Below are 20,725 nucleotides of genomic sequence, written 5' to 3'. Positions count from 1 at the left end.
TTTAAAAATGAGGGGATTCCCTAGAGGTACATGGTTAGGGCTCTGTGCTTTCAATGCCCAGGGTGCAGGTTCAATCCCTGGTCAGGAACCAGATCCTGTGAGCCACGCAGCTTGGAAAAGAATCTGCCAAGGGCCGCCTGCTGACCTAAGTTTTACTACGTGTGTTGTGAAAATATGCAGATCCACACCCTAGGTAGAGGCTCTCCATAGCTTGATTACTTGAGTATAATTTTGGCCAGAAATATTCCCATTTAAGAAATAAATTGCACAGAGAGCGCCAGGTACTGGGTTTATCTGGGTTTTAAACTTGAATGTCTCTGAGGTTACTGGGCTGGTCATGGAGGGGACTGGTGGAGAAAGGGTATTGACCAGCAGGTAGGACCACCTTGTGCCTCTCCAATGCCTATCATTTCAATGGGCAGTAGAAATTGCCCTCCACTTAGCTGATCAGCTCTTCATGTGACATCTTGGTCAATGTGACTCTTGCGGGGAAACTGCACAAAATTCCTTCCCTAACCCCAATCTCAATTTGCCTTTCCAAAATGGACATCCTGCGACATAAGCTCGCAGACAGGCACGAGCCAGACTAGCCACCACTGCAAATGGGCAAAATCCAATGTGTCCTTTAGAGACCACCAGCTTCACCTGCCCATACGATTTGGAAACACAAACTTCAGGAACTCAGCTCCCTGGCCTGCACGATGCACACTTCCAGCAGCAATACAAGAGGCACAGGGACATGAGACCTCCCTATACACCTAGGTGAAACTCTTCCGCAGTGTTTAAAAGAGAGGAACATCTAACAGATGTTTACTTTCATGAAACTGAAACACAGGGTACTATTTTGGGAGCCGCAGGGACGTTGTGATTCCACATACAGCTTATCACTAAAGGGGAGAATCCTGTACAATAGAAAACCAAACCTCCTGCACGCTGTGAGGAGAGAATGAGAAGATGGCAGTATATGGGCTGGGAAGCATTCTCTTTAAGGACAGCATCTGCTAGAACCCTGATCTTGGAATTTGCTCTAGAGCTGTGGACAGCAGGATGGATGTGTGTGGATTCTCTGCATGGCCAGAGGGCAAACTCTCTTTTGAGAACCGATACTTCAAAGTACAAACATACAACACAGATTCACAAATATGCTTACCATGGAAGGTAATGGAATTATATTCAGAAATGAAAAAAAGAGAAATTAACATCCAAATGAAAAGAAAAAAAGAAAACAAACCAACCAACAAACCATACTCCTCGGCCAAGCATTCCTGCTTAAAGAATGTCTCCATTTTAGAACGAAAAAGCAGTAGGCCTTGGGGAGGTAGAGAGGGAGGTGGAGAAGTGACCTTGGTCTCACACCAGGAGGGAGTCTTCACAGCCATCCAGCCAGGGGTCATGACAGCACGTGCTCCAGAACACCTTGTCTAATCAGCTGCTCGCACGTCCACCGAGGTAAAAAGTGCAGAGGGGAGAAGGGGAGGAAGAGAGAGGAATGAAAAGCATTTTAAATTACATGTTGTGTCATTAAAAAGCAGCAACGCACCTCGTCCACTTGACTTCGCGTTATTTCTGGTAAAACATTTAAGGAAAAGAATGTCTATTGAGTACAAGTCAAATTTTCAAAGCCAGCTAACAACTGAGTCCACACTTGTTAGCTATTTGTGTTAGTAGTTAACCTACCTGCCTCCACATCAGAGCTTTTGCCAATAGGATAAAATAGAAAAGAATCAGGGAATTCCCTGGTGGTCCAATATTTAAGACACTGCACTTTCACTGCTGAGGGCACAGGTTCAATCCCTGGTCAGGGAACTAAGATCCTGCAAGCTGTGCGGACAAACTTAAATTAAAAAAAAATGTAAATACCTAACTAATTTGCCTAGGATCACACTCCCATTCTTTTGTTTAGCCATGTGGCACGTTGGGTTTTGCACACAGATTAATTTCCATTGTCTCCAAAAGACAAACTTTGCCTCACTTTTTAGAATCCCTTTTTCATGATAGAATAAGAGATCGAATATCACGGTGCATAAAATTATGGCCTCACATCATGTTCTCATCCTACGGAGTCCTCTTTCTGTGGTATCAATACTTTCAAATCCTCATTCCCATAAAGTGAGCAAAGGACTCTAAAGTCAAATGCAAATAGAACTGCCATATGACCCAGCAATCCCACTTCTGGGCATACACACTGAGGAAATCAGATCTGAAAGAGACACGTGCACCCCAATGTTCATCGCAGCACTGTTTATAATAGCCAGGACATGGAAGCAACCTAGATGCCCATCAGCAGATGAATGGATAAGGAAGCTGTGGTACATATACACCATGGAATATTACTCAGCCGTCAAAAAGAATTCATTTGAATCAGTCCTAATGAGATGGATGAAACTGGAGCCCATTATACAGAGTGAAGTAAGCCAGAAAGATAAAGAACATTACAGCATACTAACACATATATATGGAATTTAGAAAGATGGTAACGATAACCCTATATGCAAAACAGAAAAAGAGACACAGAAATACAGAACAGACTTTTGAACTCTGTGGGAGAAGGTGAGGGTGGGATGTTTCAAAAGAACAGCATGTATACTATCTATGGTGAAACAGATCACCAGCCCAGGTGGGATGCATGAGACAAGTGCTCGGGCCTGGTGCACTGGGAAGACCCAGAGGAATCGGGTGGAGAGGGAGGTGGGAGGGGGGATCGGGATGGGGAATAAGTGTAAATCTATGGCTGATTCATATCAATGTATGACAAAACCCACTGAAATGTTGTGAAGTAATTAGCCTCCAACTAATAAAAAAATTAAAAAAAAAAATAACACTTTTTCATTTCATTAAATAGTCTCTTAAAACATCCTCTTAGTTAACTACCTGAGTGGATGAGCCGCAGTTTTTACATGATTACTCTGCTTGTTCCATGTCTAGCTTATTTCCAATGTTTATGCCAAAATAATAAACATTTTTCTATATAAAAAAAAATAAATAAAGTCAAATGCTCCTCCACTCATCCAAGAAATAGTTTTTGATCTTCAGCTGTGTGTATGTTTGTACTTTAGGGTCCTTTGCAGAGAGAGGGAGAAAATTGTGGCTTTACCCTAAAAAATATGTGTCTCCTTAGATATCAGACAGCATCACCCTTTCCAATCAGATGTACAATTGTTTACTGGGTATGGTGTTTCAGTTTCGTAAAATGAAGAGTTCTGGAGAAGGTGGTGGTGGTGATAGCTATATAACACTAGGAATGTTTTGAATACACTGAATGATATGTGTGCGCAGTCACTCAGTCGTGTCTGACTCTTTCTGACCCCATGGACTGTATCCTGCCAGGCTCCTCTGTCCTTGGAATTTTCCAGGCAAGAGAACTGGGATGGCTCGCCAGTTCCTTCTTCAGGGGATCTTCCCGTCCCAGGGAATGCATCTCCTGCACTGGCAGTTAGATTCTTTACCACTGAGATACCTGGTGTGTATCTTAACCACAATTGAAAAGAAAACAACAAAAAAAAAGAAAACAAAACAAAACCAGATGTACAGAATTAATAAATATCTACGTTGGAGTGTTAAAAGGAAACAGATAAATACAAAACATATGTGTCTGCTCTAGGCCCTGAAAATACAGGCAAAATATATGTCCCGTGTCTTCTAGATCTGTACCATGTACATAGATGTACCATGTCTTCCAGACCTGTTCTAGAGACTTCTGCCACTCTACAAACGTTCGATTTATTTTCCACACTGCTTACAATGTGCTCTTGATTATAATGAATAGCACAAATAAACTACACCCAACTTAACGTCAAAGTACTTGATTCAGTACACAAGAACGTCCTTAAAAAAATCACATGTCCATGGGAGCAATTAAATAGGGATACATTTCTTCTGACAAAGAATTTTAACCAGAAACTGGTAATAGTGGCATCCTGCCCAGAACCAAACTAGGAGGATAGGGCACAGAATTTTGGATCCTGATTTTCCCCATGGTACGAATACCAGAAAATAATTCCCTTGCTGGACCAAGGCCTGTTCAGTCACCTCCTAAACAGGTGTGTAAACTGTTCTCCTTTCTCCTAGTCTGACTCACCTCTCCTGTCACCTGCATGACCACCATCCTCCCTCTCGATTCCACCATCCACTATCCACATGGCGGCCAGGGTCGTCCTTACAACACAAACATGCCACCACCAGCCCCACATGCTTAGTAATCTCCCTTGGTGTTACCCTCAACCTGCTCACTAAGTTCCAGCCACACTGGTCTTTGGGAATGCCCAGATCCCTGGGCATCCCACCCTCTTTAAAGACTCAGGGCCTTTGCACATGCTGTTTCGTCCAACTACAATGCTCTCTGCCCACAGTTACCTCCTCGCTAAAACCCGCTTCTTCAGGCTCCAGCTGAAGAGTCTCTTCCTCGGAGAGAATTTCCCGGATTTCTCCATCTACCAATATTTTGAGTGCATGACACTCTCTCCAAGTGTGGTGTTTTCCTTCACGGCACGTACTCTGACCCGCTTTACCTGCATTTAACACCTGCCTTCTGCATGACACTGTTGAGGGCCATGGGGGCAAACCTCTTGATTCTGCTGTTTACAACGGAAACACCAGAGCCCTTTATCAGCTCATAACTGCTGAGTGCATATCTGTTGCAGGAACAAATGAAGGACTTGGGAACCTGAGTGCAGGACTTTCCATTTCCCTTACATTTACTGCAGACCTCTTGCACATCAGTTCCTCGTTCATCAGCATCTGTCCTTAAACAGTCACTGCAAAGTGTTCCTACTGTTCTGTGTCCTCCACACACCCTACCAGCACGCTACTGATTTCTACGCCCAACTAACTGGTGAAAACACTACCGAACAAGGCCAGGGACGAAATCTCAAGTTGCAGACTTACTTCTCTCCAGGATGAGCTCTCAATAACTCAGTTTTCCTCCAGCAGTCAGTAGTCTTGTGTCTTATTCTTCACCCAATCACAGGTCCTCTGAAGTCTGTCATTCAGCTCAAACTCTCCTCTGTGCCCACTCCCATGCTTGGCTCTAAACAGTCCACAACTCCAGAGCCCTCTAACCTACCAAGCTGTAGTGTTCTGCAGCAGGAGTTCCCAGCCCACTTCACTCAAGCGTTCGGAAGTCACTGCTACTCCTGCTAAATTTGCAAACTGCCTGTTCTCCCTTTAAGCCCACTAAGGTCTCACCTGAGGAAAACAAGCAGCGGAAACAATACACTTCACTTGTCAGGTCTGCTACTTGCTCTTGTGTCATCTCTCTTGGATCCACCCTAATTCCGTTCAAGTCATACCAGTCAAACGAGAAGTATTTATTGAACACCTACCATGTGCCAAGCACTATTTGGTCCCTAGAGACAAAACAATCATGAACACAAATCCTTCTACTTCTGTATAGCTAGGGTATGATCAGGCTCACAGAGAATTAAAAAGAAGAAAACATATTTAAAAACTAATGTTAAGATGATCTGACATCAATATCATATTTCTTAAACTGTTTTAGAATATCAACTTACCGGTCCGGGGCCGCGTAGAGATGAGAGCGCGGAGGACGCAGGGCCGCTGGAGGCGCAGGTAACGGAGCCGAAGTACAGTGGGGCCGCGTCGGGCTTCTTCCCGGGCCGGTGCCGAATGGAGAGGACCGAAGCGACGCCGTGCCGCGGCTCCTAGCGGCGGGGCCGCTGCCCGAGCTGCAGTTGCCAGGTGAAGATGTGTGGAGCCGGGGCGGCGCGGGGGAGCTGAAAACCTGCGGGTCCCCGTACCCCCGGGGCCGGGGATGAGTTAGCGAGGGCAGCCGCGGGGGCCAGTTCCGACTGCTGCAGGCCACCGCCACGGTCGCCGCCCGCCCGCCCCTTCCCTGCCGGAGCTGCTAGCTCCTTTCCGCGCCCGCCCGCCCGCCCGCCTGCCCGCGCTCCCGGCCCCGGAGACCATGAGGTTCCGCATCTATAAGCGGAAGGTGCTGATCTTGACGCTCGTGGTGGCCGCCTGCGGCTTCGTCCTCTGGAGCAGCAATGGGCGACAAAGGAAGAACGAGGCCCTCGCCCCGCCGCTGCTGGACGTCGATCCCGCGCGGGGTGCGGGCGCCCGGGCCGGGGACCATCTCGCCGTGTCGGTGGGCATCCGCCAGGGCTCCAACGAGTCGGCGGCTCCGCTGGTCGCCGCTGCCCCGCAGCCCGAGGTGGACAATCTGACGCTGCGGTACCGGTCCCTGGTGTACCAGCTGAACTTTGACCAGACGCTGAGGAATGTAGATAAGGCCGGCTCCTGGACCCCCCCACCCCGAGAGCTGGCGCTGGTGGTCCAGGTGCACAACCGGCCCGAATACCTCAAACTGCTGCTGGACTCACTTCGAAAAGCCCAGGGAATCGACGACGTCCTCGTCATCTTTAGCCATGACTTCTGGTCGACCGAAATCAATCAGCTGATTGCTGGGGTGGATTTCTGTCCAGTTCTGCAGGTGTTCTTTCCTTTCAGCATTCAGTTGTACCCTAACGAGTTCCCCGGCACTGACCCTAGAGATTGCCCCAGAGACGTGGAGAAGAATGCAGCTTTGCGGATGGGATGCATTAATGCTGAATATCCCGACTCCTTCGGCCATTATAGAGAGGCCAAGTTCTCCCAAACTAAACACCACTGGTGGTGGAAGCTGCATTTTGTATGGGAGAGGGTCAAAGTCCTTCGAGACTGTGCTGGCCTCATACTTTTCCTAGAGGAGGAGATCACTACTCAGCCCCAGACTTTTACCATGTCTTCAAAAAGATGTGGAAATTAAAGCAGCTAGAGTGCCCCGAGTGTGATGTTCTCTCCCTGGGGACCTATACTGCCATTCGAAATTTCTATGACGTGGCTGACAAGGTAGATGTGAAAACGTGGAAATCCACAGAGCACAATATGGGTCTGGCCCTGACCCGGGAAGCCTATCAGAAGCTGATTGAGTGCACAGACACTTTCTGTACTTATGATGATTATAACTGGGACTGGACCCTTCAATATTTGACTGTATCTTGTCTTCCAAAATTCTGGAAAGTGCTGGTTCCTCAAGTTCCTAGGATTTTTCATGCTGGAGACTGTGGTATGCATCACCAAAAAACTTGTAGACCAGCCACCCAGAGTGCCCAACTTGAGTCACTCTTAAATAATAACAAACAGTACCTGTTTCCAGAAACTCTAACTATCAGTGAGAAGTTTATGACAGCCCTTTCCCCACCTAGGAAAAATGGAGGGTGGGGAGATATTAGGGACCATGAACTCTGTAAAAGTTATAGAAGACTGCAGTAAGAAAAAAAACAAAACAAAATCAGAATTATAAAAGCAAAAGTAGTAACAGTCTTCTATTTTTGATATTTGTTCAAATAGGATATACAATTGAATAAAAAGGTTTAGGAACTGGTTTCTGCTTTACTACAACAACAAAATTCTTGTAAAAGTTGTCCAAATATAGTCATCTTTTCTGTTTATGCCTAAGATTTAAAATGCAAGTTTTCATTTTGAGAATTGCGTTTTAAAGTTCAGTATGTATCTGCTAGAGGTAAAATTATCGTTAATTGATAAGAGAGAAGAGGGGAAACTATTTAAATTGCATCTATTAATCTTTTTATCTGGAACTTTGTACACTTTTCCACTTTCAAGACTTATTTTAAGTACAGCAAAATTTATTTAAAATCGTCATATCAGTAAAAAGTATTACAGTGAAATTAAGAGTATTAATGTACAAGCCCAGCTTCACTCTTGACACAGTAACTAGGAAGAGGTTGCTTCAGTGGTTTTATAATTAGAAAGTTATGTTTGTTAAACACCCTGTCAGAACAGAGTCATTTTCAGTATTAAAGATTCCTGTATTATTGTGTTAAGAATTGCCTGTGTTCTGGAACCTGCATAGAACATACTTTCTTTTGGAATGTATTTGACTGATAAGAAAGTTTAAACACTTTTCACCTCAATGTAGAAATACAGTGATTTTTTTTTTCTTTTAGTGCTGCCAAAATAAAATACTTGTTTTTGCATTAAAAAAAAAAAAAAAAAAAAAGAATATCAACTTACCAACTTACATCAGGTAGGTTTTGCTCGTATAAAACTTTCATCTCCTCCAGAACTTGCCTCAGTCCATCCGCCTGGAACATATAAAATTACACTCCCTAATTCCCCCACCAAGTTTGTAGCAATACTCTATGCTTATGTACCTTATGAAAAACCAACAGTCCTTCCACACCTACTAACATGGCTATAATGACAAGTGTTGCAGAGGATGGGGAGGAACTGGAACCCTTGTCCAATGCAGGTAGGAATGTAAAATGGTACAGCCCTGTAGAAAACAGTCTTGTGGGTCCACAAAAAGTCAAATTTCGAATTCCCACATTATCCAGCAATTCCTCTTCTAGGTATACACTCAAGAGAACTGAACACCTATGTTCATACAAAGTATGTCTATTCAATGGAATATTGCTCAGTCAAAAAAAAAAAAAAAAAGTGCTGATACATACAACAACATGAACTTTGAAATCACTGCTTAGTGAAATAAGCCAGACACAAAAGGACAAATATTGTATCACGCAACTTATCTGAAATGTCTAGAATAGGCAAACTCATAGAAACAAAGTAGATTGGAGGCTACCAGGCTGAGGGCATAGAAGAGTGGGTAATTACTGCTTAAAAGCTATAGAGTTCATTTGGGGTTACGAAAAAGCTTTGGAAATAGAGGTGATGGTTGCACAACAATGTGAATATAATTAATGCCACTGAAGTGGACACAGAAGAATGGTTAGAGATGGCAACATTTAAGTTTTGCATCGTTTACCACAATTAAAACCAATAAAAAGGAATGACTTACTAACAAAATACACAATCAACACGGTCATTGAGGATAATCTTAAAGACACTGTACTGAGAAGTCAGACAGAAAGGAGTACACACTGTATGCTTCTAACTGGCCCTGCACAGAAAAGTTTGCAATTGCCGGCATGCTGACTCCAGAAATACAATAAAAAAGACAAATATAATCTGTAAGGGAAAGAAAATCCTTGGCTGCCTCAGGCTGCAGGTGGGAGGTAGCCAGTGCCACAAAGAGAAAAGGGAATCCTTGGGATGGCAGACATCTTGGTTGGGTTGCTGGTTACAAGGATTGTATACATTTGTCAAAACTCTAGTAAAATGTGTACTGTGTTGTACATAAATCATACCTCAATAAAACTAATGACAAAAAGCCAATAGTCTACAGAAGTAATAACACATGACAAAAGCAGGTAAAAGACTTATTTATTGGAAAAGGATCTTAAAAGGTTACTACCCACCCCCACCCCCCCAAAAAACTTACACACTGCTAGAATAGAAAACAGAAAGGTCAAAGGAGTTTTTCTGCTATCTACTTTGGCAAATTTCTAAAACAACTTTCCTTGGAAGGATAAAAACATGAGAATTATAAAATTCATAAATGGTACACAATGTCTGTGAACAAGCAACACCTACACCTGAAACACTGTAAACTATATTTCAATTAAAAATTTTATGGGGAAAAAAAAAAAAAAAAACGAACACCCAATAATGCTATAACAATGACAACCAAAAGAAAAAAAAAAATCTCAAAACAACGATAAGCAACCCATTTACTGTTAGAGCCAAAATAAATGCATTAGCAAAAAAAAAGTGCTTTAGCACTACGGGTATAATTATAAAATTACACTATTTAATGCAGCTTGGATGTAAGAAATGATCTCTAATGAAAAATGAAAGCTTGACTTCTACCTCCTCTGTCATCAACTGGTTAGAAAGATATCATGGAAAAGTCTGCTTTACTAGAATTCAATTCAATATTCCTTTTCCCACAAATATTATTTTAAGGGACAGCTGAAACTCTTGCACGATTAGATCAGCAGGTATACAAAAGACAAGTATGAAATAAACTTGCAAAGATACAACCGAGTTTCCAGATTTAAATTTTTATTTTTTTAAGACTTAAACTGTTAAAATTCACACTGGGGATTGCATCATTTTGTGCTCCCACCTCCAGCTGTAAGCCCCTGGGAACTCAAGATAGTTTTCCTAAAGACTCAATTGGTTATCAGTTCTGCAGATACAGAGGGCATCATTCCAATCTGCCAAACACAGCACCTAACCACGAGGGATTCTGGAATGAAAAAGGCAGAGTCTCTGCTCTCAACCAGCTACCATCTGCCACGGAGGAATGATTCTCGAAAGCACGTGTGGGTCCAGGGTGTGAGGGGTCAATCAGATCAAGACCAATTCTTAGTCTAACCCAGCTCAGCTGTCCCAGTGGCCAGCCCCCAAAGGCAGCCAGGACTGCAGGAAAAGGTGCACCGACGCCCTCTAAGACCCAGAAAAGCCAGTGATTTTACACTTGTAAGTTCACCCCTGATTCCCCCCCTCCACCCTGCCACTTCCCAAAGTGGGAAACCAACACTTCAAGTCTGAGCCAAACAGACAGTTGGACTCACAGGCTGAAAAGCCAGCACCTGTGGGCAGTGTCTGCGCCTTTGCGCTCCTTTCTCCCCGTGTGATCTAGTCTTCCCACCCTAGTGCGGACTTACTGGAAAGCCTCCACCCCTCTCAAACATCTGGCTTAGAACTCCACATTCAAAAACTAAGATCATGGTATCCGGTCCCATCGCTTCACAGCAAATAGATGGGGAAAAAATGAAAACAGTGGCAGAATTTATTTTCTTGGGCTCCTAAATCATTGCGGATGGTGACAGCAGCGATGAAATTTAAAGACCCTGGCTCCTTGGAAGAAAAGCTATGACAAGCCTAGAGAGGGCTTTAAAAAGCAGAGATACCACTTTGCAGACAAAAGTCCCTATAATCAAAGCTATGGTTTCTCCAGGAGTCATGTACGGATATGAGAGTTGGACCATAAAGAAGGCTGAGCACCGAAGAATTGATGCTTTTGAACTGTAGTGTTAGAGAAGTCTCTCGAGAGTCCCTTGGACAGCAAGGAAATCAATCCAGTCAATCCTAAAGGAAATCAACCCTGAATATTCCTTGGAAGGACCGATGCTGATGCTGAAGCTCCAATACTTTGGCCACCTGATGTAAAGACCTGACTCATTGGAAAAGACCCTGATGCTGGGAAAGATTCAGGATATGACGAAGGAGAAGGGGGCTACAGAGGGTGAGATGGTTGGATGACATCACTGACCCAATGGAAATGAATTTGAGCAAACTCAGAGGGACAGGGAAGAACAGGGAAGCCTGGTGTCGTGCCTCAATACATGCGGCCATAAAGACTGGGGCATGACTTAGGGACTGAACAATAAGCCCTCTGAGTTCTAGGGCTCCAGGGAACCTCCCACTGTGGTCTCCTAACTTTTTAGATAAGGTAACTGCCTGAAGTTGCAAGAATAACAGACTGCAACCGAAGAAAACTGTTCAAGTTGGGGCTCTGCTTCCAACAGCTGCAAGTTCAGACACGCCCTTTAACTTGATGCGTAATTCCAGTGGCTCAGCTTCCCCATCTGTTAAATGGCCCAACGGTCAGACTAAGTGCTCTTGGATGTTCAAAACAAGACTCACCCTACCCAAAGGCTCTTCCTGCTGCCTGCCAGATGTTTCCTCTGCTACCTGAGAAAAGCCTCCAGAGACGCGGTCCCTCCCCTCCCCTGCTACTCCTCTCACCTCCACCCCTGTCCTTGTACCTACTGTAAGGTACAGTTCCGGCGAGGCAGAAAAGGAAAGACGACCTCAACAGAAGTAGGTTACCTTTATTCAGGCAAGGAGGGGCGACAGTCGGCCTAATGACCAGGCTGAGCGCCGAAAGGAATCAAGGAGGCTTCATACTTATAGGGAGGTTTGTGGAAGCGATAAGGGAAACGTCAATCAGGCGGGATATTTTGAGTATTCTTTTGTTGAGATGACACTTGTAGTTGGGCAGGGGGTGATAAGTCTTCTGGGCGGGTGTAGGGGGTGGTAGGTTTCCGGACAGGCGGTGATAAGTCCCAGATAGATGCAGCTGGCCTGGAGCATCCGGATGGAACTAAAGGTATGCTTTGTTTTCTCCAAAGTTAGATGATTCAGCAAGGGGCCTTTGAGACTGTTGTTCTCTTTTCTAGGCCCAAAAGACTCCTTCACCTACAAGACCTGTCGTCTCAGGACACGGTGTTCAGCGACCTCCGACCGGGCTGCTGACCACATCCATCTCTCCTGCTGTCTATTCTAACCCACCAAGAACCAGCCTTTCTTCTATCCTATCCATTCCCCAAAGTGCTACGTGGTGGTTTAGTCCCTAAATCGTGTCCCACTCTGGCAAGCCCATGGACTGTAGAGCGCCAGGCACCTCTGGCCATGGGATTCTCCAGGCAGGAATACTGGAGTGCGTTGCCGTTTCTTTTTCCAGAGGAGCCTCCCAACCAAAGAATCGAACCCGGGTCTCCTGCACTGCAGGCAGATTCTTTACCGACTGAGCTATGAGGGAAGCCCCATCATCAGTGGGGAAGCACCTTAATTAGTGAAGTGAAAGTCGCTCACTCTGACTCTTTGCAAAGTCTGACTCTTTGGGACAGTCCATGCCGGAATAGTGGAGTGAGTAGCCTTTCCCTTCTTCAGGGGATCTTCCCAACCCAGGGGTTGAATCCAGGTCTCCCACATTGCAGGCAGATTCTTGACCAGATGAGCCATGAGAGCTGCGACAGCTATCTAGACACAGAGTAATCCCATGGCTTCTCTGAAATGCCTTGTGTAAGAGGGAACCTCAGGCTCCAGAGCCCCCTTGCTGCCCGCCCTTCCCAGGCGGGGAGGGGAGGGTGTTTGCATGGCCCGCTCCCCGGTGGGGCTACCCTCACCGCAGCCCTCAGGGCGCGGCCCTAACTCCGGGCTACCCTGTCCCCACCTCCCCGGTGTAACTCTCACCTGAGCTCCAGCATCCCATCACCTGGTCTCTCCGCGCGTCACCGGGGCGAGACGCCCACCGGAGCCGGCGCGCACAGAGGCTTCGAGGACGGAGGGCAGCTGGGGGCGCAGAGGCAGTGGCGGCGACGCCCGCGCGCGCGGGAAGCTGCCGAAACCGACCTGCCCACAGCCACGGAGTGGAGCCACAGGCACACCCGCCATCCTGCTCGCGGCTGCGCAGCCCCAGAGCAGCGGCCCGGGAGGCGCCCGCTCGCCTCTGCCCTCACGCCGCCCCGCCTCAGGCAGCGTTCCCTCGGCCGCGCGGGGCGGCTCCAGGGCCGGCTCCATGGCCTTCTCGCAGACCCTGGCGCAGGCGCCAGGCGGGGAACTTAGGCTGGGCCTCTGAGAGCGTCGGCGGCGCGCGGGGGGCGTGTGAGCGGCGAGCACGCTCGCCGAGCCTGGGGGCGGGGGTTGTGTGAGCGGCAAGCCGGGAGTGCGCCTGCGCGGGGGGCGTGCGGCCGGGGAGCGCGTGCCGGCGTCGGGGGTCGTGAGAGCGGAGAGCGCTGCCCGCGCACTGCGGCGAGGGCGGCGTGGTGAGCGGCGAGCCGGGCCGGCGGGGAGCGGCCGGAGGGGCGCGTGTGAGCGGGGAGCGTGAGCCGGCGGCGTGTGAGCGGCTAGCCGGGCCGGCGGGGAGCGGCCGTAGGGGTGCGTGTGACCGGGAGCCGGGCCGGCGGGGAGCGGGAAGAGAGGTGCGTGTGAGCAGGGAGCGTGAGCCGGCTGCGTGTGAGCGGCGAGCACCGGCCGGCGCCTGGGGGCGGGGGTTGTGTGGGCGGCGAGCCTGACGTGCGCCTGCGCGTGGGGCGTGCGGCCGGGGAGCACGTGCCGGCGTCGGGGGGTCGTGAGAGCGGGGAGCGCGGCCTGGCGCACTGGGGCGAGGGCGGCGTGTGACCGGGAGCCGGGCCGGCGGGGAGCGGGAAGAGAGGTGCGTGTGAGCAGGGAGCGTGAGCCGGCTGCGTGTGAGCGGCGAGCACCGGCCGGCGCCTGGGGGCGGGGGTTGTGTGGGCGGCGAGCCTGACGTGCGCCTGCGCGTGGGGCGTGCGGCCGGGGAGCACGTGCCGGCGTCGGGGAGTCGTGAGAGCGGGGAGCGCGGCCTGGCGCACTGGGGCGAGGGCGGCGTGTGAGCGGCGAGCCGGGCCGGTGGGGAGCGGGGAGCGTGAGCCGGCAGCGTGTGAGCGGGAGCCGGGCCGGCAGGGGGCGGGGAGAGGGGTGCGTGTGAGCGGGGAGCGTGAGCCGGCAGCGTGTGAGCGGCGAGCCGGGCCGGCGGGGAGCGGGGTGCGTGTGAGCGGCCAGCCGGGCCGGCAGGGGGCGGGGAGAGGGGTGCGTGTGAGCTGGGAGCGTGAGCCGGCAGCGTGTGAGCGGCGAGGCGGGCCGGCGGGGGGCGGGGAGAAGGGTGCCTGTGAGCGGGGAGCGTGAGCCGGCAGCGTGTGTGAGCGGCGAACTTGGCTGGCGCGGGGCGGGGAGAGGGGCGCGTGTGAGCGGGGAGCGTGAGCCGGCAGCGTGTGAGCGGCGAACCGGGCGGGCGCGTGGCGGGAGGCCCGGGGAGGGGGGGCGGGGGACGTGTGAGCTGGATAAGGGGCTCTGTCAGTGGGAGACGCGGGCCGGCGCCTCGGGGCGTTGTGAGCCAGGCCTGCAGCGAAGGGGGCGTGTGAGCCGGAAATGGGGCCCTGGGAGGCGGGAGGGCAGGCGGTCACCATCTGGCCTGAGGGGCACGCAGCTGGGGGTCGATCCCGGGCCCCTTCCGCGTGGGTCCGGCGGGGCGCCCAGAGAATGCCCGGGGGCTCCAGCGGTGGGCTTGGCCGGTGCGTGCGTCCTGCCGCCACCGGGCTGCTTCTTGTTTTTAATTTGAAGACGGTGACAATATCCTGATTTTCCTACCCTACACTTTGGGTTCCGAGGTGAGTTTTATCTAAAAATTGCTACATAATGCCAGGTCAGTCTATAGCCAAATGTTTGTGTCTCTTCCTTCCATTCTTCTCGGGAGAAGTTGTTTAGAGAGTAGAGTTGGTTTAGAATACCGTGTTAGTGTCAGGGGTGCAGCAAAGTGAATCACTTATGTGTATACATGTATATCCGCTCTTTATAAAAACACTTTTTCCATATGGGCTGTTACAGAGTGTTGAGTTCCCTGTGCTACAGAGTTGGTCCTCCTTAGTTATTTATTTTAGAAACAATAGTGTGTAGTGTGGCGTGTGTGAGTCCCAGTCTCCCAACAAGTGTTATGTTTCTTTGGTACCTGTGCCTGTGTAGAAGTGCTAGAGAGGATCAGAGAGAAACAGGCTGAATTGTGGTGTCTTACCCCTTGGGCCTTGAAAAGATAGTTCTTGAAACTTGAAAGTATTTCTGTGTTTGAATTGTCAAGTTGATCTGCAGGGAACATTTCAAGAGACAGGAAAGCATGGGCGGGGGTAGTGATAAATACATGGGCTTATGACAACAGCAGTTTGCTTTAGTAATGTTTTAATATGGGCTTCCCTGATCGCCTAGTTGGTAAAGAATCCGCCTGCAATGCAGGAGACTACTATAACCACTATAACATTGAGTCCACATTAATTTTATAATTCAGATTTAATTCATGTCACCTTGACGATGATTATTTTCAAGTTCCAATTTTCTTATTTTCGCATTTAAAATCGCCGTCTGAATTCCTGACTCAAAACTGAATGGAACAAATATTCAGGTTATAATCATTAACAAAAGTATCTTTTTAAATTTGACTTAGATACAAGCAGCATCTGAAGAAAATTTACAGCAGTTCCAAGAGGAGCATATTGCTTCCATAAGAAGTCAGATGGAACTCAGAATTAAAGACTTGGGATCTGAACTCTCCAAGAGGAAAACTTTTGAAGATTCTAATAAAGCAGAGTTGGAAAAATATAAGCAACACTACCTAGAGAAACTAAAAGAAAGTCCTTGGGAAAGAAACTAGACAAGTAAGTCAAAACCCAGAATCACAGAAAATATTAATTAATTAATTAATCAGTCCATTAATTTGTGTCTGAAGCCTAATTTTTATAGAGCAAGGTTCCTGAGATTAGTAGGAAGTGAAAGCTAACTAGATAATCACTGCTAGAGGGCACCCTAAGAAAAATGAGTAATAAGCTATCCTGGTAATTGCTTGTGAAATCGGGGAACATTCACACAGGGGTGAAAGGCAGGGTAATTCACAGAGTGGCTGACGCTGGCATGGTGACCTGACTGAGGGGGTGTATGGAGGCTGGAAAGGCAGATCCCGCCTGCAGTGCCGAGTCCTGGCTTCCCCGCCTCTGAAAGCAGAGCACTCCTAGGACGCCTTTCATAAGCCCAGAGAGCATACAGCAAAGGAGCAGGGACCCGAGGACACGTTCTGCTAGTCGATGCCCAAAATAAGCATACACAGGGGAAGCCCAGGTGCTCCCAGAGGGGGTTCAGGGCTGTGGGACTTGATGCTGAGATGTGGGGGGTGGCTTCCGGGGAAGGAGCTCAGTGGGGCCAGTCTCCCTGCATGGGGAGCGCCATGCCTCTCCCTCTAAAACGTACACTGAACGCTGTTTAGAGTTTTGGCATTTTAAATGAGACCAAAATTTGTCTTTGGATCTTTATTTATTTACTTATTTATTTATTTATTTTGACCCATCAAAAAGAGGTGCTGACATAGGCCCTTCGTAGAAGTGCAGTAAAGTAAGGTGAACTTTGGAAAAGCAGGGGGTACTTGTCATTGTTCCTGGGGCTGTTTTAGCTCTCTTCAGTCTCACCCACTGACTTTCTCATCCTCCCCTTGAGATTGTGGCTTGAGGTGACTCCTCAGAGCCAAATGCTTAATTTCTCCGAGGTCATGAGTGACACGTATGTACAAGGGTAGTAAGAGGAAGCACTTGACTGTGGTTTTGTGGGAGGTCTGTTTCTTCATCCCTGAACTGTTTCCTGGGGGCAGGCGTGTCCCAGAGGCAGCAGGTGTCACTGTGAGCCCACCTCCCTTTCTGATGCCCTTTCTCTCCTCTCGCAGCTGTGACTTGTTACCTGAGGAGCCCAGACACACGTGAGCTTCTTTAGAACAAGGTCACATCTGTCACTGTTTCCAGCAGGTCTGCGCTCTGCTTTCAGTGTTCACACAGTGTGATGGGAATTCCATTTATGTGCGGCAACTTACAAAATGCAAGTCACAGAGGGAAACATGAATGAAATCTGTGCTTTCCATCTTCCCCAGGACTAATGAGAGCCCGGCGGAGATCAGCACCAAACTTGAGGTGGAGAAACAGCAGAAGAGATCTTTACTCAGCACTCCTAGCAGCACGCTAGTCCTGGAGCCCTCTTCTGTTGGAAATTTCAATCCTACTTCAGGGTTCAATGCAAATCTTCTTTCAAGAGCAATTGTAGGGTTTTCTACCTCAATTCCACACCGTTCAAATGACAGCGTGGAGACTTACTTGACCAAGGTTAGTGCTTTTCTTTTTTTTCCCCTGGGTTTCAGATTTCTGATATAAATGATCCTGATTTTTAATTTGGTGAACTTCTGAGGTGTTTTTTTGAGTTATGCACTCTAAGTAAAGCTATAATCAACTGTGGTAATCACGGAGACATTTAATGATTTTTTTGTGGTAGATCTCTCGTTTTTAAGAGATACTTCTTAAATTCTTAAATTTCTTGAAATGCTGCATTGAAATTCTACTTTAGAAATGAAATCTTATTGTCTAGTAACCGAAAGTGTACTTTCAGATGTGTGATTTACTTTCTAATTGATTTCACTTTGGCAGTGGTTCACAATCATTTCCAGGCTCTGCTGCTCCCACCACAGTTTTTCTACCCCTAAGTGGAAATGACTGGCATCTAAACACTAACCACATATGGGTGTTTTTTATTGGAAGGAATCCTAGATAAATTGTTTTTATGAATTAAACAAACTTGTGATACATAATCAAAAGATTAATTTCTGGTTTTAGGTTAACATTTTTTGTTTTTTTCTTGTACAAGCGTACAACTTTAATTGCTATTTTACTTACAGAATTTTGGTTTCAATTTCTAAAACATATCTTGCTGAGCAGTTGTAGAATGTTTCTAAGTTTGTAGTTAAATATTTAAAACTGGTGAATGAAGCTCAGTTTTGTCTCTGTCTTGACATCACCTGGATGAATGATGACTGAGATAGCAATGAAGGGGAGTCTTTAAATTGCAACTAGTTTTCATTGTGAAATCATTGTGATTAAAATGTCCATTTCAGTCAGTGCACCCGGGTTTATGGTTTTTGATGGTGTTTCCATGATGGTGATGCAGAGAAAAGCAGCCCTTGTTAAAGGCAGTCTCAACCTGTTTTCCCATTTGGCTTCTTGCCATCACAGAAGAGCAATCTAAGGTTTCTTCAACAGCACTGGAGCTACGTTGCGTCCTTGAGAGCCATGAACCTGGAGGACGTGCTCTCGCTGCGCAGTCACAGCGGGCCTCCAAGCACTTCATCCCAAGTCAGAGACCTGCCCAAGCAGGCACAGGCGTAAGAGGAGGAAGGAAAGGCTTGACCCCCGTCCCAGGGGCGGGCTGCCTACCACAGACCCAAGGTCACGGTGCTTTGCGCACATGCATCTTTTCAAAGAAGAGATTGGGAACCAAGCAAGCACTTCTTAGTTCCTTCTCCCAAACTCACCCGTTGGGTAAATCTCACTTCTTATGAGGAGGGTAAGAGTATAAGTGCTCCCCTTGAAACTTCAGGCTGAGGAAATGAAGTTCAACTGCAACTTCTGACCGGATTGAGATGATAGTTGAGATTACACTCATGCTTTTTGTGTATACCAACTAATGATGAGAGCCTGGATAGAAGTATGCTAAACAGTAAAGAGAGATCTGTTGTGTGTTTTAAATTTTGTCCTTAACAACCCAAAATGTGGATAATTCACTGTTGAGTCATTTTAGCAAGCCAGGTTCTATCTAGAGGAAATGAACATCCTTTTAAGGTTGAATCTCTTCACTTTTGTCCTGCTTGATTCAACTTAAGATTCTCTCCTTCAAGTTCCCTGTCCTCTCTTTAAAAAATATGTATGTTTTCTAAATTAACTGTATCGACTGCGACAAGTAGGAATTTGATATTGATTTATTTTTATTGATGCATTTAAAACACATTATTTACTTCAAAAGTCATGTCTCACCACAAGCATTGTTGAACTGTATAACAAGGTTTTACATGTTCATTTTGTCTAAATTATAGTTAAAAATCTATGTGTTTTTTCCTTAATCTGAGAAAGTACATTCCTAGGACTCTGGACTCAGTCAGAAGGACATGGCCTTTGTTACTTCTTTTGTAGAATTAGGAACTTTGACTAAATCAATGACTCTCATACCCTATGAAAAGTTTCTTTTTTTCCCAAAGAACGGAACCTTTCTTTTAAAAAAGACAACTCCTGCCGGAACCGTGTTACCTAAAATGGAGACAAGCATAGAGCCTTGTAGCTGAAGAGCGGCCAGAGGCCCCGCAGCTGTGACTTCTCTGTTCCTCAACCCTGCAGTGACCCCTGTGGGACCTTCCCCGTCTATGGGACACAGTTCAGAAACACACTTAGGAGAGAATCCCTCTGGCTAAGCATCTTCAGAATCGAAACTTGCTGGTACACTGTTTCTTGTGTGTCAATTTTCTCACCTTTCTGTCTTTTCCTTAAATGGAAAAGTTTGAAGAAAATCAGAGATGTGTTTGTTGTTCTCCTTCTTAACATTCGACTTCAGACTTCTTCCTCCATTTGAACATGATTTGAACGTTGCAGCGGATTCTTAACCACTGGACCACCAGGGAGGTAGACATGTTCATTTAAAACAGTGCCTGGGAATTCCCTGGTGGGCCAGTTATTAGGGATCTGGGCTTTCACTGCCAGGGGCCCTGTTCAGTCCCTGGTTTGGAAATTAAGATCCCACAGTCTGGGAAAAAAGAAACAAAAAAACAAACCGGAAACAAAAAAGCAGTGCCTACAGTTGTGTTGGTCATCTTACCTTAGAAGGAAGAGTATTTCGCCCCCACAGAATTCAATAAAAGTGGTCTCATTTTGAATGAGAAAAAAAAATCTAGCCTAGAAAGATTCCTGAGTTGGTTCTTGGGCAGAAACAAATGAAGAACAATCTGAAACCCCTCCCTGGTGGCCCTGGGGGAGCTTCTAGGTGCGTCTGACTCCTGTTAGTTCCCCCAGAGCCTGTGTGGCCGGTGCTGCCAGCAGAGCTGCTCCTGGGGCGAGGAGGGCTCTGCCTCACACACCCACCCCACCGGGCTTGGTCACTTTCCCTCTACTGCTTTTTCTTTATGGACTTCAGACTCGGGTGTGGCAACTCTCCTGGTGGTCCAGTGGTTAAGACACCATGCTTCCACTGCAGGGGGAACTTGTTCCTGTGAGGCTGCCAGAGTTAATACCGTGACGGGCGGCCTGGACCTAAGTTTTAGCTTCCCCCGAAATGGTAAGATTCCCTACCCCCATCAGGTAACCTGGAGCCAGCCAATCAATATGCGCCCAGTAAGAACAAAGGGAGAGCTGAAAAGCCCGCGAAAGTCTGTACCGATAGAATTACTTTGCAAACATGTAACCAATCCGCTTAAGCCAGCTACTAACCGCTTTTGCATATCTTATAAATTTGTGTACCAAGCTTGAGCCAGGGCTTTTCTGACCCTGCACCACTGTGATGTTTGTGGCAGAAAGCCCTGGCTCGAGACAGTAATAAACTTCCCTTTTTGCGAGTTGCATTGTCTTGGTAGCCTTCTCTCTTCCCGCTCGGGGATTCGGACATCGGGCATAACATTTGGGGGCTCGTCCGGGATCCCTTGACAGGGAGAAGAGAACGCTTACAGGACAAAGGGGAAGGATAAATAATAACACCGGTGCTCAGGAAGCAGGGGGAG

The 20,725-nt window shown here is 47.5% G+C and overlaps 1 long non-coding RNA gene and 1 pseudogene across 7 annotated transcripts; both read left to right on the top strand.

The window, feature by feature from the left end:
- The first annotated feature begins 5,739 nt into the window (after positions 1-5,739).
- LOC122681555 lies at positions 5,740-7,992 on the top strand (annotated as a pseudogene). Its single transcript, XR_006337019.1, has one exon. The product of XR_006337019.1 is annotated as an alpha-1,6-mannosyl-glycoprotein 2-beta-N-acetylglucosaminyltransferase-like (transcript).
- A 6,235-nt stretch (positions 7,993-14,227) lies between these two features.
- Positions 14,228-19,525, top strand: LOC122681559. Of its 6 annotated transcripts, none has more exons than XR_006337020.1 (4): positions 14,432-14,783; positions 15,608-15,818; positions 17,072-17,300; positions 19,220-19,525. It is a non-coding gene; the product is annotated as an uncharacterized LOC122681559 (long non-coding RNA). The 6 variants fall into 6 exon arrangements; XR_006337024.1 differs by lacking the exon at positions 19,220-19,525 and adding an exon at positions 18,228-18,338; XR_006337022.1 differs by lacking the exon at positions 19,220-19,525 and adding an exon at positions 18,201-18,334.
- Positions 19,526-20,725: the final 1,200 nt, after the last annotated feature.

Source organism: Cervus elaphus, chromosome 23 (assembly GCF_910594005.1).
Source record: "Cervus elaphus chromosome 23, mCerEla1.1, whole genome shotgun sequence".
NCBI classification, from domain to species: Eukaryota; Metazoa; Chordata; class Mammalia; order Artiodactyla; family Cervidae; genus Cervus; species Cervus elaphus.
The sequence above is the reverse complement of the archived record's forward strand: the minus strand, read 5'-3'. Positions and strand labels throughout refer to the sequence as shown.